We start from the raw sequence: 12645 nt of genomic DNA, 5'->3' as shown, positions 1-12645 counted from the left end.
TATATATATTTTTTTTTTCTTATTTTTAACTTACAACTATCATAATGAAGTTGGCATCATTAAGAGGAAACTGAGTTCCAGAGAGATTTACTAAGCCATAAAACTAGGACATGGTAGGTACCCAATTAGACCCCAGGTCCACCTGGTTTGAAGCTCAAGCTCTTATCCCCAAGGGAAGGTTTGATGATGCTGGACTAGTACAATTGAATAGTTAAAATATCAAGAAAAGTCCAAGCATGTCTGTTTTCCTTGAGTCAGCCCTTATTTTGTGAGAGCATCATTCAGAGGCCTGACTTAAGAGAGAAAGAAAGACTGGGTTTTGATATCTGAGTGTATTTGACATCTTCACCCAAAATACCTGTAATTCTCTGAAAGTTGTAGAATAATTATTTATAGTTGGTAGAATTTTAATAGAAAAGCACACCTCAGGGTCATAAAAAGAAACGAAAAAGAGAGTGCTCAGAGCATAAAAGCAGAAGTGGTAGAAAAGATAATATGAGGGCCAGATGAAATTGCATGAGTCTCAGGAAAAGAGCAAGGAGCTTTGTTCCTAAAGTATGGAGTGCCCATCCCCATAAAATGTGCTAATATTAAATGATTTAGAAATATAAAAGTTTACATCTGTACTATAATTTTATCTTAAATATATAACTTTTTTTTTTTTCTCTCAACACAAGACTGCTGAATAAACTATAAGTACCTATATGTCAGGCACAGGGCAACCCAGTAGAGATACAGTGAGAATATGGCAGATATAGTCCCATCTAGTGGAGGATATACAAATGTATAGTAAGGGCTGACAGGAAAATGATAGTGTCTCTGGAGCAATGGCGAACTCTTTCAAAAGGAAAAGAAGAAGACATGAAAGATGACTAAGATAGCCATGTGGAACGGAGAGGGTACCACAGCTCTGAGGTCTCTATAGCTGATCAGTGGAGCTCAGGCAGTGGTGAGAACTGCAGCCAGATGGGTAATTTTCATTTCATAAATAGAGAAAGAGAAGAGTAGACAGGGTTGGGTCGGTTGTTGGGTTATTCATTGTTAAGCCATGTAAAGATCCTGGAATCAGAATAACACATTTTCTGTGATTTTTTTTTAAGAGCCATGTCCTTCTTTTTAGTTAAGAAGAATGACTTTCAGAGTTCAAAGGGTACAATGAGCATTTCTGAGAATGAAATACAAAGAAGTGCATACCCCATAAACGGTTTTGATGTAGACTCCCAAATTTATTATCAGATGTTCTGGACTCAAGTCCTGTCCCCAGTACTGTTATGGGCAAGTCATTGAGAGTCACTGAGTCTTAGTTTCCTCATTTGCCAAATCTGTCAATACAACACAAACTGTTACATAATTAATGTTAAGATTAGGGAACAGGATGACATGTAAAGTTGATATCAATAGAAGAGTAGTGAAAGTTATAGTGTAAGTTTCCATGACCAAGAATGTGAATTACCTACTCCTGCTCATTTTATACTCCTGCAGGAATTTTTTTCTCAAGCTCCAGACCAGAGACTGTAATCTTCCCCAGGCTTCCACATCACCCTGCACAGGGTACTCTATGTTATATTAGAATATTTTCATCTCATGTCTTTCTCCTTGACTACATTGGTCTTCCTGAAGGAAAGCATTTTGTATGGTTTAGCTTTGTAATCCCATGACCCTAGCACAGGTTGCAGAGTAAGCACTTAATCACTTGGTTATGAACTGTAAGTTCTGTTGAACTCTAAGTTCATCAAAGGGTTCTTCAGATCTGGAGTAAAGAGGGGGTGAAATGCTAACCTGTCCAGTGCTTTTTCTGGGTAGACAGAATTGTAACTGAAGCAACAGAGACTAAAGAGGTGAGCACGTTGTCTCTTATTGAGATGCTGAGTGGGACTAGAACCTGTGGGAACAGACAGCCAATATCTCAGGTTATTAATCTCATAATAGTGCTGGTATTGTTTGTCATCTCTTTATTTACAGGGTTTTCAGTGTGTCAGAGATAGCCTGGAATTATCCTAAATAGACTTCCATTGACTTTGGAAAATTTTATAGTGCTAATTTCTTTTTCAAAATGTCATTTGGGTGATTATCGTATTCTCTCAAAAATAGGTGCATCTCCTTTCCTGAATCAGAAGTAACTATTGCCATTCCCAGGAAAAAGTTGTCTCTGTCAACTGTATCTGGTCTTTCAAAAAGACTGAAATCTTACAAGCCATCAGTCACATATAGTTGGACAATTTGTATTGTTCTCAGTTTTCACTTTGTCTTTCCATTTTTATTTCTCCAGTATACTTTTCCATTAATGGAGAAGTTGGTGATTGATGGGGCAAAGAGGCAGTAGTCTTGTATATCAGTTGTATCAGAGCTGTCCAGTGTGAGATGTGCCCCGAGCAAATTACACTCAGCATTCTTTGGGACCTGTTGTCCTGGAGACACAGGGCTTAGTGAGACCAAAGAGAGACAGCAGAGTCAAAAGGGTGAGCCTGTCTTTGTCGCATGGAATTCAGATATATACTGTTCTCTAGATAGCTTTTTATTACTTTTTAATTGTGTGTGTGTGTGTGTGTGTGTGTGTGTGTGTGTGTATGTATAGCTGGAATGGGAGGTAGGTGAGTAGACACTAGAAATATAGAATCTTAAGAATCAAAGGGAGATTCAAAGTTAAAAAGGCCAAGCTCATCCTATTTTGAATATTCTCCACAACATTTCTTTCAAAATCTTTCCTAGTTTCTCCCTATATGTGTCTAGGGTGGGAAACTCCTCACCCAACAGTGTACCCAAGGTCATCTCTGGGCATTTGTCTCTTAATTATCTGTTTCATTCTCTCACTTTTACCTACCATATATATAGCCTTTCTGATAAATTAAGATATAGATATGATTCCCCCATGTCTTATCTGTAAGCTAAATATTCCTTATATGATGTGATTTTGGATTTTGTTCCCGCTGGTCTGGAAAGTCAGCATCATGAAGTGTTCTGATACCACACTGCCATTATATCTCTCACTAGGAGCCAGGTAATAACCCATCAGAATTGGTGTGTTTTATACCAAGAGGCCTTGTGATTCAATCAGTTCCAGCATCTATTTGTCCCATGAAGCTGTTGTTAGTTTGTTTCTTTGGATTGTCTTTGGCCATGGGCTGCACGTCATATGATAAGGATGGTTTCATTGGTTCTAATTATAATAAGGACCATTGAAAGATGTTGTTTACTCTCTGTTACTGCTATTGCATAAAGCTAACACAGCAGGGCTGGGAGTAGGATGAGGAGGAGGAAGACCACTAGAAGATTCAGTAAGGCAGGTGAACCTGGCAGAAAAAGGCCCATGGGAGTCATCTACATCTTGGAAAACAGAAAGAGTTTTGTTTGATTTTTTTATTTGTTTATTATTTTTAATGTTGAAACCAGTAAGGACTCAAATTTAGGTTCCACTAACCCCACTAAGGCACATAGATACAAAAAATTCACAGAGATTAGCTCTAAATCCCTGGAGCGAGATCCACCAGGCTAGGAGTTCAAATAGGATAAAGATTATGACATGTAAACTATTAAGTGCTAGACCAATCTAAGCTGATTTTTTTTTCTCCAAAAAACATCTTTTAAAGAACTCTTAGTTTTGTTTGGTTTTTCCTCTCTTAATTTGGAGACATGGTTATGCCCAGGATGAGTCAAATGGTAACCATGGGGTGGAAATGCTTGTTATTAAAACAAAATTAATATATACTCTATCAGCCTATAGAATGGAATAATATTATATTATTAATATTAATGTAATAACATCATTATTATATTATATTATTAATATTAACAATAATATAATAATGCTATTATATTAATATTAATAATATAATATTATTATGGAATAATAACAAATATGTATTTACTCTTGATTTCTTGATCCTGGCACAGAGATCCTAAAACCCTTGGAATTTCCTGAGCGTTAGGAGTGTCTTTTGTTATTCAAGAAGAGACCCTTTGGAAGATACCTAAAGCAATGCTAATGAGGTGACTCAGGATGAGGCCCCAAATAGCTTCAGGTTATTGACCAGTCACTAGAAAGGCCAAACACCTGATTACAGAGTGGGAATTCTCAGCCCTCTTTCCTCTCCAACTTCTAAGGAAGGAGAGGTTCTACTGGAGATTGGGTCATAAAAACTCTTAAACAATAAAGTTCAGAGAGCTTCCAGGTTGTGTACATTAAGGTGCTGGAAGGGCGGAACACTCAGAGAGGGTATCAAAGTCCATGAAATACCCCGTTTCCATTCCTTGACTATGCATCTCTTCCTTTGGCTGTTCATGAGTTGGATCCTTTATAATAAACTGGTTAACATAACTAGAGTGTTTCCTTGAGTTCTGTATTTCTAGCAAATTATTTAACCTGAGTGGGGGTCGTGAGAACCCCTAAATTTGTAGCCAAGTTGGAGAGAAGTGCAGGTAGCCTGGAGACCTGGGCCTTGAGACTGGTGCCTGCAGTGAAGTCAGTCTTGTGGACCTGTGCCCTTCAATCTGTGGAGTCTGATGCTAACTCCTGGTACTGTCAGAACAGGACTGGATGGTTGGACATTCTATTGACGTCAGAGAATTCAGAGAGCTGCAATAAAGTACAAGAGAAAGATAAACTTGTTAGGATTCAGAAGTCTTTACCCCTAGTTTTGCTACCAACCTCAATTGTGACAACCTCAACTTATCACCAAGGGAGTTTTACCCTAATATACATTAAAAAATAATGATAATAAGTATTAGGGAGCTAAGGTACTAACTGTAAAACTTTTCTGGGCAATATAGACTTTATCCAATACATAACTACCAGTTATATAACTGATTCACTCATTTGCTCATAAACTGTTTCTAACTCCCTTTAAAATTAATACCAGACATCTAAATTTGGCCTTTAAAACCTCCTGTCTTTTTAGCACTTACCTACTTTTTCAGCCTCACGCACAGTTCTATCAGGTGTCTAAGATTTTGAAATCACAAGAACTCCCGATGTGATAGAAAGTGCAATGACTTCATATCCTGGTTCTCTTCTGCACAAAAACAATGACCTACATAAAGCTAAAATTCAGTGTGTGCTCCTTACACGTATCGTGTGTTCTGAGTTTCAGCTTTCATGTCTATAAATGAGATACTGTTATGGGTTGAATTTTGCAGCACACTCACCCCAAATTTACATATTGAAGTCTTAACCCCCAGTACCTCAGAATGTGACTGTACTTGGAAACACGGTTCTCATAAATGTAACTAGTCAAGATGAGGTCATACCAGAGTAGGGTGAGCCCCTAATCCAATATTACTGGAATCCTTATAAAAGGGGGAAATTTCAACACAAAGAAAAGCACAAGAAGACCACTATTTGAAGATAAAGACAGATACCAGATACAAGCCAAAGAATGACAGATTGCCAGCCAAACACCAGAAGCTAGGAAAAAAGATTTGGGACAGATTCTTTTTCACAGCCCTCAGAAGGAATGAATCCTGCTGACACCTTGATCTCAGACTTCAAGCCTCCAAACTGCGAGAAAATAAATCTCTTCAGTTTAAGTGACTCAATTTGTGGCACTTTGTTACAACAGCCCCTAGGAAACTAATATAGATACTAATATTATATTCATAGGCTTAATTTTTTTTAAAATAAGATTTAAAAGCGATAACTATGAAAATAAAAAACTTATATAGAGTCCGACAAACTAAATGCTTAATATAAACATCTTGACTAAATAAATAAATGAGCAAACGAACACAAAGATATTTCCATTGCATCTCCACAGTTATCTGGAGAACAGAGAGGTAGACCTTGAGGAGAAACACAGCAATTTTTGTAAAGGTCAGAGTTTATCCCTGGAGCTAAGAAGGGTTTGATGTATGTTTTTCTGTGCTTTTCTGAACTTTTCGTACTCCAGGATTAATGCTCATGATGTTGTCTTTTCTTGCCTTTGCATTTTAAGAATATGCAAGGAAAGGAAGCTTTGATTTGGAAAGAGAGGCTGCATTCCATTATCTAACCTGGTTTATTTATTCTTTTCATTCAGCTTGTCTGTTCTATCTGAGGAATCCTAAATAAGACATTCATAATTGGCAGGGAAAATAAAGAATTTACAAAACTCACTGGATGTCTATTAATGTGGCTTTTTTAAATACACCTACCTAAGAGTCTGTACTGCTCATCCGGTAAAAATCAAAGTGTTTGAAGAAAGCAATGAATGTTAACACCTAAGAACAATCAAAGACTACATTTTGGACATAAAATTATCAAAGACTAAAGAAGAATACCTGTTGATGACAGTATGGGAACATGGGCTAGTCAGTGTTTAAATTGGATCAGATTTTCAGTAGAGCAAATAGGAAATGTATATCAAAGCCCTAACAATGTGCATTTGCTATAAAGCTCAGCAACTCCATTTTTAAAATTTGATCCTAAAGCAATAATATTGGATGTAAATAAAAATATTTTGCAAAGATGTTTATTACAATGTTGTTCATAAAAAGAAAAATTTAAATTATTTTAGATGGTTAAGAGTAGATATTAGATTAACTAAACTGATTATCAGATTAATTATTAAAACCATATAATAGATTTTCATGCAGACATTGAAAATTGCATGATAAAGATAACTAATTTAAATGTATAAAATATTATTTATTTTAGTTGTGTGTGTGTATATATATATATCTTTAAAGAAATTCTATTTTATCTAAAAACATTTAAGAGTAGGATGTGTTACAGTCCTGTATTTCTCTAAATAAAATGAACCTTGTTACAACATCTACCTACATGACTGTTGCTAAATTAATTCTCAGACATTAGTGGGGTGGCATACATGGGATACTACAGGAACCTTAAATTTATGTGCTGCCATAATCTGGGGTAGGCATTGGTTCCTTATGCCATTTTAGAGATGCTCTAAAGCTCGTTTCTCCTTTCCAAAGCTGATGGCTCTATACACTAAACATGAGGATATTGTGCCACAGCTCCTAAAACCATGACTCTTACTGTGAACTCCCTCTAGCCTTGTCTGAGAGGTCCTGCCACAACCCCCAGGAGCTTTATGGAAGCAGTATGCAAATCTCTGTCCTTAAGAACTTAAAGCCTTCTCCTTGGCCTCAGGGCTTCTCCTTCTCCGTGGCTGGGCTTTGCACACTCTTAACTTCAAGCTCTAGCCTCCACGCCCTTCAGGTTTCAGACTGTCCAATACAGTCTTCCTCTCTGAGTCTGAAATCCTAATACTACAAAACAAAAACACTGTGTGCTGGGGGTTATGGGATGGGAGAAGCTGGGAGAAGGTGGGAGGGAGAAGCTCTTGCCTGAAAAAACACAGTTCTAACTTTTCTTTCTTGGGTAGAAAAATAAACTCCAAAATCAATTATTTCCCTAATTACCAACTATTTAATTGGCTTGTTCAAGTACTAAATTTCAACAGGCAGATAACCTTGGAATCCTGGTCAGACCTTTCCTTTCAAGAGAATCTAGAACAACTTGCTTACACTTTTCTGCTTGAATTACATTATCTATAAATTGGAATTTGCAATATGATCTAATAATATTACTGTATAGACCATAAAGAATTGAAGACTTATTGGACTTTACAAAATGGATTACATGGGAGCCATGACAGTGTTGGCACATAGTGGGAACATTCTTAGGGAGTGACCAGAACACCCAAAACCACAGAAACATCAGCCACAAGTGCCCTCAGAAAGCCCCAATTGCAGGAACTAATAAGCATAAGATTCCACCCTGTAAGGACCATATAAGCTGAACACCACAGACAGATGATGTTCAAGCCTGACCTGACCACATCATGGACGGGAACACTGAGAGCTGAAGATTCTGACTGTCTCTTGTAGCCACTGACTTGAGACCATTGCAAAATCATCTGTGCTGTCAATCAACAGAGCTCACTTTGGAGACACTAAGGACTCTCATCCCTTCACCCTGTCACATAAGACTCTGTGTATTATGTGTTAACCTATGTGGATCCCTGATTGGTTTATATGACAACGTTCCACTCGATATGTGAAAAGACACAAATGTATTCCAAGGGTGTTACTTCAATAGCTGCTTTCCTTGCTTGCGACAATTACCTACCCTCATGTAGCTGCCACTAAGTTGGGGTATCCCTAGGGAAGTCGATGAGGCAGAGGTTAGCATGGAAAACTTTACTGAGGAGTCTTCTAAGTACTTGCACCTGTGAAGGAAAGGTGGCAGCTGGCTTGAGCAGAGGGTGAAGTTACAACAGAACCAGCCCCATGAGGAGTTCTGAAACTGGGAATGTCTATCAGAGCAGTCCCAAGTTGGGGAGAGGGGGCAGCCCTTTATTCCCCAATATGGGTTGGTATTGGATGCAGGCTGGCCTTGGAAGGTGATGAGAGTTTGGGAGGCAGTTCTGTACAGCTGAGGCAATTCTTAATGAAGCCCGACATCTGAGCACTGTCAGCAAGACAACCTTCCCCCAAACTGGAAAATCTGTCCTTCATTTCTGAAATTGCGCTCTGGAAGGTGCAGCGTAGCATCTATGACAGAAGTTATGTGACATTTGCAAAGATAAATAATGCCTAGTTCCCAGCACATATTGAGAGCTCCATAAACATTAGCATGTATGTGCTTCTGCTTTATTATTATTGTTAGAATTATACATATTAAAATGTCAGCAGTGTTTAACTTGGTGGTGGGACCATGGCTGTTGGCTGTGTTTTCTATGTGTTTTTCCGTGCTTGCAATTTTGCAGTTCTCTACTGACCTAAGTCATCTTTCAACTACCTGGTATAGACAGGCAGATGTCAGACTCACTGGGTAGCTGAGCTGTTTCCTATGAAGTAGAAGGAGAAATACACCATCCTATTTAGATTTCTTCATGCCACTTTGTTACACTTGACTCATGTGTCCAAATACATCCCCCCAACACCTTACATAGTTTGGATCTTCAGAAATACCTCATACATGTCAGGTGAATAAATGAGTAAATTAAAATAAAAACATAGCATCATTCTATGTGCTTCTTGCATATATTCCTTCCACTTTTTTATTTGGTAATTCATGTGTTTATTCATTCACTTATTCTTGTATTTATTCAACAACCATATATGAAATTCATACCCTGGGGCAAATAGTATTCTAAAGGCATGGCCACTGCAACAGTAGTAGCTTCAGACTGATGTGATGACAGCTTCATACATCACTTGGGGCAGTCAAACTTGAGTTATCTAAAGTATAAAAAAGAAAATATAGTAAAGATGGTAAGGAATCAGTCACATTATGCAGGACAGGAAAAGGTGAAAGTTTTCTAAATCCTCACTTGGGGGATACATAGTTGCAAATGATAATATCTGAGTGAGTGAAGGTCATGTCAAAGCTATGGAAAGTTCATATTGACTCACCCATACTCCAAGGTCAGCCTCGTGTATGTAAGACTGGAGCAGTTTGCACTGGGGTTATTCCTTATTAGCACATTATCAAATTTTGGTCTGTGCAATATATAGCATGACTAACAGAAAAAGTATAGCACTCTACCCTCAGCCTTGAAAACAGTTCATTTGTCACTCAGCTTTCTCAGGCTGACAACACTGATCTAAGAGTGTTCCTAAACTTCAACCTGCAGAATTAGAACAAGAGTCAGCTACCCAGGAGTTTCTGGGGGGCACAAAAATAGGCCCTAGGCCAGTTATAAGGCATATTGTTTAGAGAATAACCAATAAAACTTGATTCCCAAGGTCTTTTTGATCCAGTAGAGAATATAGAACATAAGCAAATAAAAAAAAAATAAGTGTTTAAAGGAACACTGAGGTGTGATGAGACCTGGCTAAAAAGGAAACTAGCAGTCCATGGTGATGAGCTAAAGAGGGGTCAGTAAAAATTTAAAAAAAGAAAGTGGCACTTTGGTTGGCTCTTCAACGTGCAGATGGAGAGGATATATTCTAAACAAAGCTAATGACATGCACCAACAAAGAAAAATACACAGTGCTTGTAAACATTTATAGGAGAGCCATGTGATAATATAGGTCAGATGGTTTTGTAACCTTTAAAATGTGAGGCACCACATTAGTTGTTAGTTATATGTTATCCACAGACCCCATCTTACTTGTGGGACAATATTTTGGTGTCTTTCGTCTTGGGAAACATACAGAAAAACATGTCTTGTTTTTCTCTGACACGTGCACTTACCAGTAAGACTTCTTTCTGATACCTTGTCAACAGTCCTTCCTAAGCACACTTGACCTCTTCAGATTACATTGCTGGCTTTCTTAAATATTAAATAACTGGAGGAGAACCACTGGTGGAGGTCAAATTATTTATCAGGATCAATAGCTTTGACTGACTCTGGGTAGATGTGGTGCACTTTCTATATTGAAAGGTCAGAATCTGTCAGCTAGCAGGAAATGCTCTAAGCTCAAATAATGCATGTCAGGATAGCATAAAATGTTGATTGAACTATCCAAGGGCCATCTTGAAACATCTTCATTCCTTTTGTGTCTAAAATAACCACTAGATGGCACTGCTATTTCAAAATGGATTATCTTGGAAGAGAATAGAAGCACCATCACTATCTTTTGCCCTATCCCCACCCCTATTTTGTTAATGTATGCATTATGCATGTAGATGGGACTCAGGTATCTGCTCTTCATCTCTTATGCTGTCAGTTTTCAAACATAAAAAATTAAAGTAGTAATAACACTGAGTGTTCTTGTGAGGGTCACATTTAATAACGGATAGTAACATATTCTGTATGGATAGTAAGTTATTACGTGGATTCTAAAGCACTGAATAGATATAAATTTGTGAAATTATTATCAATAAATATAATTCAGATGAATATCAATTGTGAGAATAGAGAGTGTAGCTAATGACAATACAAATAGCTAAGCTCCATAAGTCATAAAATGAAGAGACCGATGACAAAGAATGGAGATATTGAAAAACCCCTTCAATTGTCTGTCTGAAAAGACTGAGAGAGAGAAAAAAATATGCTTAAGGGAATTTATCACATTATGTATTTATATTTCTAAGTAGTATCAATTCTAAGTATACTTTTGTTCTTTAACAAACATCACAAGAAAAACTCATATGCATTAGTTGTAAAATATATTGAAAACATTATTCATTGTCTTGCCCAGTGACCCCTTAGTACCATCTCAAGAGATAAGTTTCCATTAGAATTTAATATAAGAAAAATTATAAAGAACTGGTCTACGACATTTTATCAGACAGTAAGAGATTATATAACTCATCTGTCTTCTTAGCTACCAAGAGACTCAGAACTAATTTTAATATTTATCCCAGTATTAACCCTCCTGGATAGCATATCCTCATGCTTCCTTATTTTATTTATTTATTTATTTATTTATGGTTTGAGGTCTATTTCTTTTCTAGAAATGTTAACATGTATTTGACTTTTTTTATGGTCTATCTCAAATTCTTTTTGAAATGAGTTAGAATATTGATAAACAAAATATGATAAAGTGTTTAAAAAGTATTTAAATACTTTGATTTGTCAATCTAGTAAAGATTCATTCAATAATTATTTGCTTTTTTGCATAGTATCCTCTAGGTATTAAAACAAAAGAAATAAATAGCCTTTAATTGGAAACTAATATTATCAGAGAAACAAAATATACCAAATATACCATAGGCTTTTAAATTGCTTTGCAAGGCATTATCTAATTTCATGCTAACGTGAGTTTGAGAATATTGCAAAAGACTCAGAGAGATCCCTGAACTGGTGGGAGGGATCTGGAAAGTCTTTATGGAGAAGTATGACTTAAGTATGTTCTGAGGATCTAGAAGTGTTTAGATAAGTAGAGGGCAAAGAAAAGGTAGAAAGAGAGATGAAAGCCAACTTGAGATCTAGGGAACAGTGAAATTAATGTAGCTTTGGTAAAGGGTTTGCATTACTCTGAGCATTGAAAATTAGAACTGAAGACTTGAATGCAAAGCTAAGGAATTATTATTTCTCATATAAGTGTTATTGTTTTGTAAAATGCAGGCTAAAATGGGTAGTTCCTCACAATTCATGGCCCTCTAGTTAGAGCACCTACCTACTGAACTAATTGCTGATCCTTAAATATCCTGAGGCTACTCCTTGGGCTCCACAAATAATTGAAAGACCAGGTGATCAAATATGATCAGCATCTAGAAGACATCTACAATAAAACTCCTGAAACTTTTGAATTTACCTTTTGATGAAGTCTAATTTAGTTAAATATTGACCATTCAAAAATATTTCTGCCTTTATAGTATGTAGATTTATGTTGTGTCAGGTTGGTGTCCCTCAAAGTCAAGTTAAAATTTATGTTCCCAATTGTCTGGAACATTTTTGTTTTTTGTAGGATTCCACAGAATTGATCTAAAAAAAGTTAATGGTTTGTCTACAGATTTTTTTTCTTTTAATTGTCTCTTTTTTCTAAGGGGTGGAGCACTAGGTATTCATTGATCATGTTATCTAGTTAATATGTAAAATCCTCTAGTTCTCTGAAATGATTATAAGTACCTCCATAATCTATTTTCTCCAGGACAAACAGCTTTTGTTTATCAACTATATCTTATGTGACATAGCTTTGAGCTGCCACTCTCACAGCCATCCCTAGACACCCATTAATCTCATCTGAACACATTTCTATTAATGTATTAATATATATATATATATATATTCCTCTTAAAGAAAAGAAGCC

The 12645-nt window shown here is 36.7% G+C and overlaps 1 long non-coding RNA gene across 1 annotated transcript in view; it reads right to left on the bottom strand.

Annotated features, from left to right (window-relative positions):
- Positions 1–3846: 3846 nt before the first annotated feature.
- The window catches only part of LOC107196751, a 10487-nt gene continuing 1688 nt past the window's right edge, over positions 3847–12645 (bottom strand). The window contains exons 2-3 of the long non-coding RNA XR_001518181.2: positions 9077–9183; positions 3847–4573 (exon numbers count right to left, since the gene is read on the bottom strand). This is a non-coding gene — a long non-coding RNA (uncharacterized LOC107196751). The remainder of the gene's footprint in view (positions 4574–9076; positions 9184–12645) is intronic.

Source organism: Pteropus alecto, unplaced genomic scaffold (assembly GCF_000325575.1).
Source record: "Pteropus alecto unplaced genomic scaffold, ASM32557v1 scaffold7, whole genome shotgun sequence".
Classification (NCBI taxonomy): domain Eukaryota; kingdom Metazoa; phylum Chordata; class Mammalia; order Chiroptera; family Pteropodidae; genus Pteropus; species Pteropus alecto.
The sequence above is the reverse complement of the archived record's forward strand: the minus strand, read 5'-3'. Positions and strand labels throughout refer to the sequence as shown.